Raw genomic sequence first — 12019 nt, 5'->3', positions numbered from 1 at the left:
CGGTACGTTTAACATGACAGCATCAGTGTCGCACTACTCCGAACAACTCAAGCTTTTGGGGACACGTCGTGACGACAGGACTGACATGACATTACCACTTATTCTATATAACTGGCCTTTTGAAGGTGCACTTTGCTTAACCCTGTAACGCCCAGGGACAGTCATGCGTTCAGAGAAAGTGCCAGAAAACGCTGACTGCGTTCACTCTTCTTAAACAGTTCATTTTAAAATAACACATGAATGATTTTTGTTTGTTGAGGCATAATTTGATTGGTACTAATTAGAAATATTTACAATCGTATAATATGTAAGTCACTGTACTTTTTTTATAACATGCCATATCTGCAATAGCTGCTTATCGTGACACCTGTAGTAGCTTTTAGTAGCGTCATTGAGGTATCATAATAAATGTATCAAATATGGCACAGTGGACATTATAGGGTATAGAATACTGAATGTAAATGTATTGAATCTTCAATATAATGAAGTAAAATGCCGATTTAATTCACATAGTAATGTATTGTATATAACTTCAGATATACAAAGTGTGAATAAAAATCGAGAGATAGGAATTTCGAGTTTCAACTTTCTTAACCTTCTCTTCGAGCGCTAATAGTTCAAAAGAATTAAAATGGCATAAATACATTCACATATTAAATGGACTAAGCCGAATAAAATACCTTTGTTTACCGAAATGTCCTTTTTCGTGCCCAGACGCAATATTTCATTTCTATAAAAGATCCGAAGCGATAGAAAGAATATAATCGTAACGACGCAATTTCACCACGCCTCGTCCGGTGGGAAGGTGGGCTTCGACATAGCTGTGGCCCTGGCCTTTTCCCAGCGAGCCATGTTGACCACGTAGCTGACGTACATCGTGACCATCAAGAATACGGCGACCACTACCATCACCAAGAATATCCAGGTCAAGTCCGGCGGCTCCTCCGCGGGTGTCATGGTATCCTCGACAGTAGGTGGCCTGTCCCATATCGTCAATCCTGCACTAATCGGCAGCGACTTCGTTGATTGCGGCGGCGCCGTCGGTCGGCCCCTCATGAGTCCCGGAGTCCAGCGATCAAGCTCGGAAGAGCTACCAGACTCGGAAATAAGACTCAGGTTTAACGTCGACGTCTCCGGCTTCTGAGGACGCGCGTAGCCGGAGCGCAGGAATCTCAGGACGCTACCAGTAGTGAAATCTGCGCCGAACACGCTGGCCATGAACGGCGTTCGCAGGACTCCGCCGAGAAGCCAGACTCCTGGACTGGTTCTAAGGTCCCGAATGACGGCGAGATCAATTCGGGATCGGCACCCGCAGGCGGCTTTGAAGTGGAATTGGGTTTTCGGGCTTCGTCCGCGTAGGCAACGCCACTTCCTCTGACAGCCTGCCGTTGGGATGCCGTGGGTCTCGCTCTGTGGCCGGGCCAATGATCGACGACCTTCACATCTCTCGGGACTTTGGCCGCGCGTGGTGTAGCCCTCGTACCTCGATAGGGGCGGCCGACGACGTCCTGAACCGGTTCTACCTTGACGGCGGCCTCACTCACGTCCTCGAAGGCGCCCACTAAAGGCTTGGGCACCAGAGACACCAGGAGCTCGTGCATCGGTTCGAGGATGGGAGCCGGGCGGGACGTGGTTTTTTGCAGATTCGCACGAGCGGTGTCCAGTGAACCAGGTACGTCTCGATCGAATTCGGAAACGATGAGATGCTTGTGCATGTTGGATACTGTGTGGTATCGGCAAATCCGGATTCACGGTTGTCGTTTCCTGGACGAATGACACAACTGGCATCACGGTATGGGCCTGAAATGATGATGATGATGATGGGGCCTCTACCATGGCTCATAATTACTCAACAGGGACTGGCCGAGAATTGTTCTTGCTCTTGCTCATTTTCTCTTGTGGCTCTTACCAACTGTGAAAATTCAATCAAGAATTGAGTGGTCTTATAAAATTTTATTGAATTTTAGAGTAATAGAGGTTACATAATAAAGATATTGCAAATTTCAAAATGAAATTTGGATGCTTACTCTAATGTACCAACTTTAAAGTCTTTTTATTAGCATAATAGATAATAAATTAAATCAACACACTAAAAAAAGTTTATAAGATAGAACTTATGCGTGTATTGACACAGACGGATATACTTTGTTAGCCTTTTGGTTTCGTTAAAGTAATTCTGCACAGCCACGCAAGCCTTCGCACTAGCAAACCGGGAAATACAGGCTCCAAAGGACCGAGTTACAGACACGGATATATTCATTCTAATGACTTTCTAACTTGGATCTTCGAGCTGTAGTAAACCACCTACATGTCAAAAAGAAATTATTTGCAGCTTGTAGCTCGCCACAGAAATTAAGCGCACATTGGAGAAAGAGCCTGACTAAACCTGTGTTGGTAGAAATTTGGTTCCAGCACCCGATAGCGCAGCCTCGTAATTGCCACTTCTAGTTTACGTGTTCTGCAAAATGATCAGTGCCATATATATTAAGGGATATGTTAAGGGGTATATTAAGTGCTGATTGATTGCTATGTGGGGTTTAACGTCCCAAAACAACCACGTGATTACGAGAGACGCCAAGGTGGAGAGCTACGGAAGTTTCGACCCTTTGGGGTTGTTCAACGTGAACGTAAATCTGAGCACATGGGCCTACAACGTTCCCGTGTTCATCGAAAATGCAGAGGGTCAACAGCCGACTACCTTAGCCACAAGACTACCACGGTGCGGCTATATCAAGTGCTGGTATTCTGTGGAATTTGTCGGTATACTGTAACTGCGAAGCTTTCTATGATGTTACATCTGTGAAGTCACGCAGCCGTCATATAAGTAAATGGCGGAAAACATGGTAAAATTGACCCACTTATTGATGACTTCAATAACGAATCGGCCATTTCGTTTAGGAGCAACTCTTTATGACCAGGTACCTATACTAATCAAACCTTTCTCAAATGTGGGGTTAATAATGCACGCAACGTCTTTATTATGAGTGAGTGAGCACCAACAAAAAGTGCAGCGCGAAGGGACAGCCAGAGCCCTGTTACAGCCGATGTATTTTTCTGTGTTTAACTTTCGCAAGGGGAGTACCACTGCCAGAAACTCTGCCACGAAAACAGGTATGAAATCCGGAAGCCGAAAGGAATACGCATAATTCACGTTCGGGCAAAATATACCCACACCTGACTTTCCATCACATTGTGTTGCGTCTGTATCAATAACAACAATTGTAGTATTGCGCAGGTGATATATTAAACCAGCTGGAGGGTCATTGGGGAGTAACTTTGCATTATTAGGAAAAATGTCAAATTGAATATCCAGATGGCGCTAGTTTTCGCTTGTCGGTGTTATCTCGCAGATAAGTACGTTAAGCGGGTTCATGTGAATGTTGCACAAATATAATTTGTGGTGTGTGAAGTCATGGCCATCTAACACCGAAAAATAATTCTGCAATGGATATAACTATACTGTCTCCGACTGCTGTAGTGGTGACTCGTAAATTCTTTAGAACATTTGAAAGGTTAAACAACGTAACCTCCACTAAAGAGAAGAAACTCTCGATTCTGGGTGTAAAACGCACTTAGAAACCTTTTCAGGAAGGTCAAGGCGTAATGCGTAGTGATTCTCTTCTTAAAAGAATTAGCCGCCGGATTTTGTAGGCCGGAGCGCCAGATAAAATAAAAGCAGGCGACAAAATTCTAAACACCGGACGAACGTACAGTCATGGCATGGTGATTCGGCCAGCGCTGCATTCGTGCGCGAGCAGCAACTGACCCACGCGCGTACACTTGAGGAGCATGTTATATAACCACATCACGAGTGACAGCAACGCACGCTGGCCCCAGTGTCGGGATTCCTGTTGGTTTCATCGTCGCTGCGGGAACTAGGCTGATATTCTGCACTAAACGTTGTGCGATTTCAACCTCTGAGGCTCCGTTGTTGATGATGAGGTTCTAGAAACCGTTTGACAGCCTACGTTGTTTGCTCTTTCCAAACGCCGTGGTACTGAGTGCGTTCACGTATATTCGATTAAGCGTACCAGGCTTACTCTTATTTTACGCTCATTCATGTGTCCACGAGATACTGTTATCCCTGCTGCTGCTACGTCGGAAGCACACACATATTTTTCGACGATCCAGCTAAGAGTATAGTGTTCCTAAGACAAAATAGAAATTAAAGCTATCTTTCAAGGAATTCAGATGAGTAGGTGCTGCAGGACGTTTACGCATATATATATATATATATATATATATATATATATATATATATATATATATATATATATATATATATATATATATATATATATATATATATATATTCTGCCACCATTGATGAACGAGCCGCTGTGGCTCATATTCGTTTTGGACTGCGAAGAAAAAGCGAACATTTTCGTTGTTCTGGTTCCGGTGAACTCCTGGCTATAAGTCTTGTTTTGCGCGTGACGCTACTGGTGGAGACGCTGGGTACGTGTACGTCGGTTGTGTCAGCCATCTTGGAGACGGCTAGATCTCCCAGAGCAAGAAGCAGCCGCCGCCTGCGTGAGTAACCCCCTGAATTTGGTCCCTTGGTATCGACAACCAGAAAGACGGCAACTCCGATGACAAGCTAGGCGGTCCAAACCAGCGATGCCCATGGTTCTCTTCTCGCACATGTTTTGCATGCGTCACAGACATAAACGCCATTCCATGGAGACCTCTTCGAGGATGTTGATGACTGGCTCGACCACTTTAATTGGGGGGCCAGTATCAACGATAGGGACGATGTTCGCAAGCTGCGCCTAGTTTATTTCTACTTAAAGGATTCTGCGAAGACGTGGTACGAGAACTACGAGGGCTCCTTTGCAACCTGGCAAGAATTTAGCCGACAGCTTCGTGACGCCTATTGCAACACCGAGAGGAAGGGGAGGGCTGAACAAGCCATATCCGGCAGAAACCAGCGTCCGAACGTACGAGTATCCATGTTTGTCGAGGACATGCTTCGGCTCTTCAAGCGGGCGGGTCCTGTCATGCCCGAGGAAAAGAGGGTGCGGCATTTGATGCGTGGAGTAAAAGAACAGCTTTTCGTTGGGCTCGTGCGCAATTCACCAACGACAGTCGCCCAGTACATCAGTGAGGCAACCATGATGGAACGTACACTGGAGCAGCGGTCGTCACAATACGAACGGCAGAACCTGGCCACAGCATCGGCTCTGACAGCGAGAGACATGCCCTTGCAGACTTCATTCGAAGTATCGCTTGGGACCAATTGCGACTGCTTCAGGCAGTGGGATCCTATCCACCTGTGTCGGCCCTCGCGGATGTAATCAGACAACACACCCGGCAGGCTGTCACATCCCTGGCCCCAATCGTACCACCGATTTCCGAGGCCCCAGTCCTAACATACGCAGCGGCATTGCGATCCCCTGCACCACCGGCTACAGACACTGCTATGCGGCCAAGGTACCAGGCTATGCAGCCATTCCACGACACTGCTTCGAGGCCGCCTCTCGGCTCAAGGTTTCCGAGCACACCCACGTATCGGCCACCTGCATCAAGACAAAGTGGTAGCAAGGCAAGCACGTGGCACACCTCGTATAACCATCCGCTCTGCTATCACTGCGGCGAAGCGGGTCACGTATACCAGAACTGTCAATACCGGCAACTGGGTCTTCGCGGCTTCCACCCTGATGCTCGATTCCCGCGCGACTTTGAGCGCCCCCGCGAAATCGAAGCCTATCTCACGGGCCAGCGAACACCTTCGACTGTTCAGCACCACCAGTCGAGATCACCATCGCCCCGCCGGTGCACTTCACCCAGTTTGCCCTCAATGTCTCCCACTTCTTTCAGGAGCCGGTCACCAAGTCCCAGCAGGGGAAGCTAGGAACGGCGACTTCTGGGGGTGAAGTCGCGGCCCGGCGAACTGTAAAAGACCCTCCTTCGACGACGTGACCGGACGAGGACCATTCCGGTTTTGCAGTGTTTTCCAACAACAGAAAGATTGTTTCCACCGAAATCGCCGTCTTCGTCGACAATCATGCTGTCAACGCCCTCATCGACACTGGTGCCGACTATTCTGTAATGAGTACTACACTGGCATCTGAACTGAGGAAGGTTACCACACCATGGGAAGGACTCCAGTTGCGCACGGCACGGCAGGTGGCCATCTGGTGAAGCCTGCAGGTATGTGCACGGCACGCATCCGAATAGGTACGTCGACATTTGCGGGCTCTTTTCTCGTATTGCGCGTGTGCTCTCCGCCATTCATTCTAGGAATAAACTTCCTTTTTGAATACGGCGCCGTCATCGACCTCCGTGAATTACCTGTGTCGTTCGAGGATCCTTTTTGCGCTGCAACTGACAGTACACAATTCCGGAAAAGAGCGCTCCGTGTTACCGATGATTCTCTGACTCTCCCACCTCGAAGTGGCCTCATTGTAAAAGTATAATTAAGACAGGACGTGTCTGACGCGGTAATTGCAGAGGTCAATTTGTCTCTCCTTATTTCACGACAAATATGTGTTGCCCGAGAAAACACTCAGCCTAGCAACAGGCATGTTCACCTGCTGGTCACGAACTTCAGCGACGAATATCGCTGGCTAGCAAGGTGGGAGTGGAATAAAAAAAACGGCGCACCACCACTGGTGTCTATAGGGACCGAGGATAGCCGAAGTGCGAATGTGGCCTCGATGTGCATAAACCAGGCTATAGTATTCTGGGGCCACAACGGCGGCAGGTGAATCTACACCATGGCGATGCCTTCCATGCCAATCATCGGTCAACCGTTTGCAGTCTCGTCCATCACGCAGTGCTCGCCTTGCGGTACTCACGTCCGGGTCACCACATTTTATGGACGGAGGTTATGTCCTCTATAACCATGTGTGTGGCGGCGAGCGACAAACCAAGCAACCCGTCCAGTGGACGGCAGGAGCAGAACTGAGCTTTATTTTGTTATAACCGCAGAGCATGCCGCACGTGGGACAAAGCGCAGCGGCGTGCATATGCACCTGAGCGTGCATTAATAGGTGGCCAATGATGATGATGATGATGATGGCTGCTAGAGTGTCTCTCGCCCAGGTTGACGCCATGGACTCATGAGCTTGATAAGAGAGGTTAAGGGAACGGAACCTTAGCCGCTGCTAGAGGAGCTCATGCGTTATTGGTGATATTTTCAGTAATAGTGACCAACGTTCCTGGAATTTTCGCTTGTTATTTCGCGCGACAATGGTAACGGACACCTCCGACTACGAACAACTGCCGCACTGTTTCTGCCCTTGTGATCTCACAATAGCTGTCGCTGTAAAGTAGAAAGTGAGAAAGAGTGCGCGGAGGTTGGGTGGGACAATGCTTCTCTCGTTCGTCCCTCTTTCTCACTTCTTTTATTGTGTAAAGTGACCTTAGCTGTAAAGCCCGGTAATCAAGAAGCGCCACAAATTACGAAGGCAGGTGAGAACCACTGTTGTGCTGCTTGCTGAAACAAACGAACCACATTTAGTATCAGGATATACTCACAATATTTGTCAGGGGCCAGAAAAGCACCCGCTTAATCTCGGATCACTATAATGTTACACTGTTTCATGTCATATTTCATGTAATCCACGTCATTAGGTTAACTATGGCGAAGATTACGCTAAAGAGATGTTCTAAATTCATTTATGGAAATTATCCGGCTGTCACAGACCTTCTTTTATCGGTGACGCTCTTTAGTATCGAGCCATGTCCGCTGTCATCGCTCGATGACAATGGCACTTATGACGATTAGGAACAAGCACGTTTCCGACCACACATGCTTTTTCTGCCAGCACAGCACAGTACGTGCAAGGTAACCACTACACGTTATGACGACGACAATGAAGCACCAACTATGTCACCATGACATTCATCATTATACTGACAACTGAGGTACCTGCTACACATATTTAAAGCATTATGTGTACTTTGTGCTGTGGCTGATGACGATGAAGAATAAGCGCGTTCCAGACGATACACTCTCTTTTCTGCATGTTTGAGTGGGCAATTCACGGTGGATTCATGGTCAACCGTATAACTTCCTGGAGCTTGGGTCATTCATCAACGTTCACTCTGCGAATATTCTGTGACTTTTTTTGCCTTTCAGTAACGGGAACCACTTCGACGACCGAAGTGCAAGCCGGTGGTACTGCACCTCCCGTCACTGGGGGATGCGGCTGGGCGTCCGCATTCTTCAAAGAGGCTACTTGTGTGCTGGGCATCGTAGTGGCGCTGTGCTTCCTGCTCGTCGCGCTCGTCGCGCTCGCCTACCTTAACATGAGCCACAAAGCGGGCATGTGAACTTCGTATACGCTAATACACCCGCCGCCTGACCCATTGAAAAATGTGCAATAATATTGGCGAATAAAATTATGTATCACGAGCCAGTGCGTCTTCTAATGTGAACCAGAGTCGCAATTCGATAGGGGAAGAGTCCCTTTATTTCAGCCACACATACATACATACATACATGCATGCATACATACATACATACATACATACATACATACATACATACATACATACATACATTCATACATACATACATACATACATACATACATACATACATACATACATACATACATACATACATACATACATACATACATACATACATACATACATACATACATACATACATACATAGATACATAGATACATACATAGATACATAGATACATACATAGATACATACATACATACATAGATACATACATACATACATACATACATACATACATACATACATACATTTATACATACACGCACGCACGCACGCACGCACACACACACACGCACACACACACACAGACACACGTACGTACATGCCTGGCTTGGTTCTTTGCTGTTTTAAACATCAGAAATGCGGCGGTTTGGGCTAGTTTGTATGACATCATAATTTTTATAGTGCGGGATCAAAACGACGACGACAGGGACAAAAATAGACGAGCTCCATAGCGCCCTTTAATGTCGTTCTGACCTCGCACTATAACAATGATGATGTCCTAAACCACTTTATTACTCATATTAACGTTATTTCTTTCCCCGACATCAAACCTGCCTAAGGCCAGTTTACAACAGAGTTTCAAAGTACCGGCTCGGCTCTGTAGTATAATTATGAGCTGGAACCCAGAGGGCCCGGGCTCGAATTCCATTTTCTTTCTAAATGCAAAATGCAAAGCGTTTCTTAGCGAATATCGTTGACCTTGTCCGTATTTGTCTATCTAGCCACCTACAACCTTTAGATCTTCTGGCCATTTCGATAAGCGGGTCTATACCAAAATTGGTAAGGCATAACATTACTGTATGGCGAGCATAAGTGACTAGTCATAACATGAAAATTATGACGTGTATGTCTTCAATGTCATAATTAACATGTCATCGTCTTGATGCTCATAAGTGGTTTCGTTAAGTGACATGTTGCAAAACTAGTATGCTATGACATGACTGCATGGTGGACACAAGGGACAAGCCCTATAACGTGGAAATCGTGACATGCATGTCATGTAAAGCATGATTAAATGCTACGCTCATAGCACGCTCATGGCCGTTCGCTAGCTGACATATACCAAATTTGGTGTTACGTAACGTGAATATACGACAAAGTTAAGAAGTTTAAAATGATAATCATGACATGTGTGTCATGTAAAACATGACTACATGCTGCATCTATAGTGCGCTCGCGTCCGTTTCGCTAGCTCACATATACCAAATTTGGTGTTACATGGCGTGAATAGACGACAAAGGTGAATGACAAGTCCAAAAATGATTATCATGACCCACGTGTCTTGTAAAACGTGACTACACGCTACGCTCATAGCATGCTCGCGGCCGTTACGCTAGCTTCACGTGCACCAAATATGATATACGGGATGTGAATAGACGGGGAAGGTAAATGACAAGTCGACATATATTCATTATAAGCGTTATGTAAAACATGAGTACATTCTACTCTCAAGGTGCCCTCGTGGACGTTTCGCTAGCTTACATATTACAAATTTGGTATTACGTGACGTCAATAGACGATTAGAGTAAATGACAAGTTCAAACATGATGACCATGACATGCGTGTCATGTAAAACAAGACTGCATGCTACGCTCCTAGCACGCTTCCGATCATTTCGCTATAGCTTCCCATATACTAAATTTCGTATTACCTGACGTGAATAGACGATGAACCCAAACGCCAGGCGCAAGTATGATAATCATATCTAAGTGATGTACGGCATAACTTAAGTTCACCTTGTAACTCTGTGCTGACTTTAAAGTGACATATCAAACGTCCTCATTGGTGCTTCGTATATCATCGATTCTCACTGTGCACGTGGGTTCTGTGAATTTTTGTTTATTTTCTTATTTTGTGCGATATTGGTTATTGACACCGGTGGTGGTGATGGACAATTACGCCACACGTAACCCTTGTTATGATCTTATAATAGCTATAGCTGTAAATTGTTATGCGGTCATTTGACCACCTTTTCGATGTTCCGGCGAAAAAAAAAAGTTTAGTTGGAATGAATTATGTGCATTTGAGGTGCATCTTTCAAGAGCGTATCCACGTGGAATGCGAAGAGCAGCAGTGTTCACATTCAACTCCAGGCCGTCCAGAGGACCTACAACATCGCAACTGAACTTCGACTTCGGATCTTAACGTAGGTGAAGCCACCGACTTCATCTTGGGGGCTCTGATTCCCCTAAATATCTTGGGAGGGAGGAGGGGGGTCTGACTCTCCAGTCCCTCAGGACTCAAAGTCCTCGTCGTGTCCTTCAACCTTGAAACTGGGTACAACGACACATCTGTTCTCAAGGCCCTTATTGTCATTTTTTTTTTCATGTGACTTCACAAGTAAAACAATATATCATTTTCTGGACTAAATGTATATTGCCTGAATAACGGAGCAAAAAACATGAAAATTGAGACAATTTTTGTGAGAATGGTGGTGATGTTTCAGCAACAATATAATTTTAGCTTCTTTAACAATAGACATAGTTGTACTAAAATTGTTTTCCACCTATGTACACGAACCCATTCTCAGAAGAGTTGCTGTAAAGTAGACAAAACATTGTGGGTGGGTGGGGGGGGGGGAAGTGGAGAGGTCGCTCGCCGAATTAATCAAGGTTCTCAGGATAAATATGGGCGGGCTCAATATATGCTCCAACCCTTTCTCTGTGATGTGGCAAGTTTTATTATAGTGTAAATTCTGCTTAAAGAGCAAAAGTAATTTCTGGATAACAATTTGTGACAAGTAATTTTTTCCGCTTTTACGAAAAACAATGCCAATGCACAATATCATCATTCTTGTGCCTCATTGCGCGTTCTGAACGTGCCACCTGGAGAAGAATACGCTCGAAAGCGGGCGCCATGTATCAAGGTAGGCCGGCCAGCCGCATAGTGCCTACGCCTACTGAAAGAGGTTCTCTGGACCGCATCGACGGAGCTCACATTGAGCCAAGGGAACCGGTGATGTCCAGCCACGTGGAGCCCTCCTCGTTGTTCCAAAACCATGGGCACGAAGACCTGGCCGAGCCACTTCGTGATCCCGACACTGGGCGCCGCTCACAGGCCTCGTCGGTGGCCAGCACGGCGGCAGCACCAGTGGCCCCAGGTGCGACCTATTATTACTTCTAATTTACTATTTGAAAACTTGTGTCGAAATGGCACCCCCATTAAAAAGTTCTTGGTTCAGTACTCCGCGACGTCAAAATTTCTCTTCTTTAACACGACAGTGTTTTCTGCCGGGGTCTTTCTAGACTTCAGTGACGTATTTCCGTCACGTAAAGGACGTCATGATTAACTCCTCCAACGCGTTCTGGCTACGTGCCCACCACATTCAGCGTAATTATATCGATGCCGTTAACAGTCCATCAGGCGGCGACCTTGGTCCAAGCCTCGGCCCAACTCTAGTATCGATCCATATCAAAATAGCTCTGGACACGCACCCGCCCCGCCCTGCGTTGACCGCTTACGGTCACCCCGAGAAAAAATCGTGGTCGGGCTAACAGCTCGACACGACGCGCGTTGCGTTTCTTAGTACGA

This window comes from Rhipicephalus microplus, chromosome 6 (genome assembly GCF_043290135.1).
Source record: "Rhipicephalus microplus isolate Deutch F79 chromosome 6, USDA_Rmic, whole genome shotgun sequence".
NCBI lineage: Eukaryota > Metazoa > Arthropoda > Arachnida > Ixodida > Ixodidae > Rhipicephalus > Rhipicephalus microplus.
This window is presented reverse-complemented; position numbering follows the sequence as displayed.